This window comes from Aplysia californica, unplaced genomic scaffold (assembly GCF_000002075.1).
Source record: "Aplysia californica isolate F4 #8 unplaced genomic scaffold, AplCal3.0 scaffold00440, whole genome shotgun sequence".
Lineage (NCBI taxonomy): Eukaryota > Metazoa > Mollusca > Gastropoda > Aplysiida > Aplysiidae > Aplysia > Aplysia californica.
In genome coordinates this window covers 223,824-229,887 of record NW_004797710.1, presented here as the reverse complement: position 1 = coordinate 229,887, position 6,064 = coordinate 223,824, and positions in this window count along the sequence as shown.

Sequence of the window (6,064 nt, the reverse complement as noted above, 5' to 3'; positions counted from 1 at the left end):
TGTGTGTGTGAAATCCAAAGAGTGGCTCTAACGTAACCAAGGGACGCGATGTATAATAGAGTTTAAAAACCTTTTTACCTCCCTTTTATTATAAAGTTGTCTTTTTTGTTTGTCAAGGCGTTTTTTTAATGCATGATGAGATGTTCCGTCGTAAAATAATTTTACCTCTAAACTAGGAGCATCACATTGTCGTGGTCATAACAAAATTACACGAAGTCATTTTGTGTTACTAAGGGGAAAAATATATATAAACAAATAAACAAATAAAAAGTAAATAAATAAATGAAAGAATGAATGAATGAATAAATAAATAAATAAATAAATAAGTAAAATAAATAAATAAATAAATAAATAAATAAATAAATAAATAAATAAATAAATAAGTAAAATAAATAAATAAATAAATAAATAGTTTGATAGATAAATAAATAAATGAATAAATGAATAAATGAATAAAATCGTGCTTGACATGTCAACAGTATGAAAGGAGAAAAAGTGAATAAGTCTTGATAATTGGATTTTTAATAGATCTTCGCGAAATAAAACCCTGTCATTTTAATGAAACGAAAACAAAATTGCGTGCATTTTTACTCTAACATTATCTAGAAAAACGAACAAAAATTATGACTAGTGCAATGGTAATGACGGGTGAGGGTGTGGTAGCACCAAAGATAGTAAATAACAAGATGGGCCACTCAGCCAAAAAAGTGTCCGCAGGAAGTTCGCTCTTTGCTTCAGATGTTGCTGCAGTCTGTTTTGAAGCTCTCTTTCGTTTTTCCAGAAGAAGAATGGGAATAGCACCTCCTTGCGTGCGCAGATCACAGAATTCTACACTTAGTGTAGAATTCTGTGGCGCAGATCGACTGCTCTTCGTCAGCAGTTCGGGTTCGTTCAGTGCGGAGTTTTAGGGTTTTTTAAATTTTAATGACCGGGGGAAGGAGTAACCCATTGAACTACGTGTTCTGGTCCTTCGACAGGGAATTGTGGAAGTCGATCTGTTTGGGGGTACTTTAAGCATAACTTTGTTATCCATACATGCAGATTTTTCAAATTTTGTTCTTTATCTAAAATCTAAATCTAAAAAGGTAGGCAGCAACTCGCTACCACAGAATTGCAAAGTTCTATCTGACAATTTCTGGACATTTTGTGTTACTAAGACCAGGAGGTCAGAAACAAAATGATCCATCTGCTCTATCAAAATCGTAAGATTTTTCGGAGCTGTCTTCAAGATATTTTAAAAAATTGCATCCGAAAAAGCTTGACATGATCTGAAACGTGAAACTCAAAATCTTTGACGTCAAATTTGTCAAAACTAGGTAGGCCTACTGAGCAGCTAGAACTTTGCACTTCCGAGATAACGAACTAGCACACTGAAAAATATAGGCCTACAAAAAACGGTGTTTCTAATTTGTAGATGATCGTTCGAATTTGACAGCAAATAGCTTTTCTTTCAGTCGGACAAACATGTCTGCTGTCCACTTTGTCCTGAAAGAGTTAACCTCGATCAAAATGTCAAGAGAAACTCGAAAAGCATATTTCTTACTTTAAATTATAATAGGCATACTGATGATATAAGACACCGAGGTTATTTCGCTTGATTTTCTAAAGCAAAGAGAAAGAGATGTGGCAGTAACACTAATTTTCAATAAAATTTCATTGTTAATAAATAATAGTACGGCATTTAAGGCGGACCCTTTTGATGTTATAAGATTTACACAACTGGGATTAATGTTTGAAATCAAAATTCTGTTGAGGTCCGTTAGCTCCATATTGGGGCGGGGGGTCAATGTTTTGTGATATTCATAAAATATATTTTTATATACGTCCTATATAATATAATGTATATTATACAAGTATATATCTATTGAATAATTTGTATGTGTGTGTGTGTGTGTGTGTGTGTGTGTGTGTGTGTGTGTGTGTGTGTGTGTGTGTGTGTGTGTGTGTGTGTGTGAAATCCAAAGAGTGGCTCTAACGTAACCAAGGGACGCGATGTATAATAGAGTTTAAAAACCTTTTTACCTCCCTTTTATTATAAAGTTGTCTTTTTTGTTTGTCAAGGCGTTTTTTTAATGCATGATGAGATGTTCCGTCGTAAAATAATTTTACCTCTAAACTAGGAGCATCACATTGTCGTGGTCATAACAAAATTACACGAAGTCATTTTCTGTTATTCAGGGGAAAAATATATATAAACAAATAAACAAATAAAAAGTAAATAAATAAATGAAAGAATGAATGAATGAATAAATAAATAAATAAATAAATAAGTAAAATAAATAAATAAATAAATAAATAAATAAATAAATAAATAAATAAATAAATAAATAGTTTGATAGATAAATAAATAAATGAATAAATGAATAAATGAATAAAATCGTGCTTGACATGTCAACAGTATGAAAGGAGAAAAAGTGAATAAGTCTTGATAATTGGATTTTTAATAGATCTTCGCGAAATAAAACCCTGTCATTTTAATGAAACGAAAACAAAATTGCGTGCATTTTTACTCTAACATTATCTAGAAAAACGAACAAAAATTATGACTAGTGCAATGGTAATGACGGGTGAGGGTGTGGTAGCACCAAAGATAGTAAATAACAAGATGGGCCACTCAGCCAAAAAAGTGTCCGCAGGAAGTTCGCTCTTTGCTTCAGATGTTGCTGCAGTCTGTTTTGAAGCTCTCTTTCGTTTTTCCAGAAGAAGAATGGGAATAGCACCTCCTTGCGTGCGCAGATCACAGAATTCTACACTTAGTGTAGAATTCTGTGGCGCAGATCGACTGCTCTTCGTCAGCAGTTCGGGTTCGTTCAGTGCGGAGTTTTAGGGTTTTTTAAATTTTAATGACCTCTCGCCTTTCATTTTAAAGTCAAATTAAACGAAGAAAACAATCACCCTTTCCTCCGGAAGAGGTATTTTGTCAGCGTAACCATTTTAAAAAAGCATTCTTCATAAATTCATTCAAAAACTTGCTAGTTTCACTTTAATTTTTAAAACTCAAGTAGGATAACTCTGTTCGCAAAAGGTGCGCTTTTGCGAAGAGGGCGCCACCGAATTTTGAGGACACTTTTTTAAGATGATCCACTCAGCCAAAAACTGTCCGCCGGAAGTCCGCTCTTTGCCTCAGATGGCGCTGCAGTCTGTTTTGAAGCTCTGTTTCGTTTCTCCTGAAGAAAAATAGGAATAGCACCTCCTTGCGTGCGCAGATCGACTGCTGTTCATTCATCAGCTGTTCGGGTTCGTTCAGTACGGAGTTTTAGTTTTTTAAAAACTTTAATGACCTCTCGCCTTTTATTCTTAAGTCAGATTAAACGAAGAAACAGTCACCCCTTCCTCCGGAAAAGGTTTTTTTTTGTCAGCGTAACCATTTTTAAAAAGCGTTCTTTCGAAATTTGAATTCTTATTTATTCAAAAACGTGTTGGTTTCACTTTGATTTTTTAAAACACAAGTAGGGTAACTCTGTTCGCAAAGGGTGCGCATTTGCGAAGAGGGCGCCCCAAATTTTAAGGACACTATTTTTAATAGGCTCAAAGAGAGGAGTGGCCCCTCTTGTTATGTAGACTCTTTGATATAAACAAACCTGGCGGATTTTCTAAAATTACAGAGACAGACGCATCGACCTACAAAAGCGATCGGCGAAATAAAGAAATTTAGCTTTTTGCAGCAAAACTGTCTCAAAACTGTAAAAAACTTGGAGTAACTACATAGGGAGAGGCCCTAACATTGCATCGCCCGCTCAACAGTTCCAACCAAGTTGAAACCGAAGGGGCGGAGCTTATCGGGCCTGCCGCCATCTTTGTAAGTTCAAAACAATGCAGCGTACGCAGCGTAATCTCTTTTCAAAACAAGCTGCTCGGACTCCATTGTCTCTGGATATTTCTTTGTCAATGTTAATTACAGCATTATAAGCACTCACGTACAGTAGTAATATAATAAGGATGTTAAGAAATCTTATTTGCATCAAATCAGCTCACTTAGTCGAATATTTACAGTAATAAATGTACTATGTATAGACATTGTGATGGTAAGATACATTTTTTTACACGTTTTAGAGACGAAATTGGGATGATAAGGATCAAAACAAAATTATAAACGGGATAACAAAATTTGCTGAATTTTATGGTAGTAGAACTTCATTTTTAAAAAACAAAAACGAAGACTTATTCTTGATAGTAATAATATAATAAGGACGGTAAGATAATATCTTACTTGCATCAAATTACCAGCTCACTCAGTTGAACATTTAGTAATACATGTACTATGTACACACATTGTGACGGTAAGATAATTGTTTTATATGTTTTAGAGAAAAAATTGGGATAATAAGGATCGAAACAAAAAATATGAACGGGATAACAAAATTTGCAGACTTTTCGGTCATAGAACTTTATCAGTTCAAAATGATGTCATCACTGAAATTATTTTTACAAAAACGTAGAGTTCTTGACTTAACATAGAACGAAATATATTTCTAACAAAATTGAAAATGATTACACAAAAGATGGTAGTGAGGGTGGGATGGGCGAAGAATGAGGAAGAGGAGGGCAAGGCAGATAAGACTGAGTTATGATGGTGGAAATTAACCACCCTCTCCCCACACCCACCCCCTAAAAAAAAAAGAAACGAGAATAAAAGAGCCCCCCCCCCCAAATGAGGAGGGAGGGGCACCTTTAAAACACCCAGACACTTTATCAAAATTTTACAAAATACTGTTAAGTGTATTAAAAAATTAATAGAACATTTGAAATGATAGGCTTATAACAAGAAAATTTCAAAACAGATTACACAAATTTGTGACATTTCTCATTTGACAATGTCACACCCCCTGCACAGACAGACGACACATGGCATCGAAAATGTTATTCACACACCAAACACACTTCAATGACAGTCTTTGAAGGCACTGTCAAACCTCCCACGAGACTTTAAAAAACAGCAAGGAGTTTACATTTGACACACTGGAGTCAACTATAAGGCATCGATGCGGATTTCACATTTCCAAACGCTTTGTCAACCTTAACAACATAAAACCAGCAATGTAAGCAACAGTATTCTCAGAACAAATGGACAAGTGTTCCAGACTAGATCTAAGCCCATACGTGCAGTTATTATCATGGCAAACTGAATTTTCTTCAATCTTTTTCGTTCTGTTTTTAAAGTGAGATGCATTTATGGCTAAACCAGAAGGCACTTCGTCATCAAGTTCAGTGCCTTTGCTAGAGACTGATATTTTTAAAAACATGTTTCGTTGGCCTTATAATAAGTGTTTTACGGCACTCGCAATTGCATAAAGTCATACGAGCGCGAGGGACACATTAAACATTTTAAGTTGGTAGCAAATTTCGAATTTTGCCCTGGTGGCGACCGAAGCCTACTCTTATCGATTTTAGACCACCAAGGGACATTTAATGTGTGCAACTTGCATACGAGACCTCCGAGATTTGTTCGCCCTTGTCCGAGATGGCTAGGGGTATATCTTTCCTACCAGAAGATCAGGGGTGTGGCTGAAAGACAGAGGTAAGAAGGAGCCAAGGAGTAGCAGTAGAAAGGCTGCGGAAAGAGTCCGGAGCCCTGAGAAGGTGGGGGCCGAAAATGGAGACAAAAGCAGACGACAGAGAATGTAGAATTTTCGAGTACAAAACTTTTCCGTCACTACTGGGATTCGAACCCGGGACCTTTGAATGAGAGGCCCACCAGACCCGAACGCCACGCAAACTGCCATTTGGTCGACACTAAGTTTGCAATTGAGAGAATTGAGCTGATCTCACAAACATGGCCGACTGTCGTCTGCTGCGGCTTCACGTCACGCGACTCGCGCCCTCTCCTATTAATAGTTACTCCAAGGGAAAAAAAACAAGGGCGTCATGTTCTGGAGAATATTTTAAAGAATCTTTCGGTGAAAACCACAAATCGATCGATGCAGCCATTAAAAAGCCCTTTGAATAGCAAAATTCGGCCACCACAAATAGATAAACAGATATATGTGAACACTAACACGCGGGCGCACGCACGCACACACACACACACACACACACACACACACACACACACACACACACACAC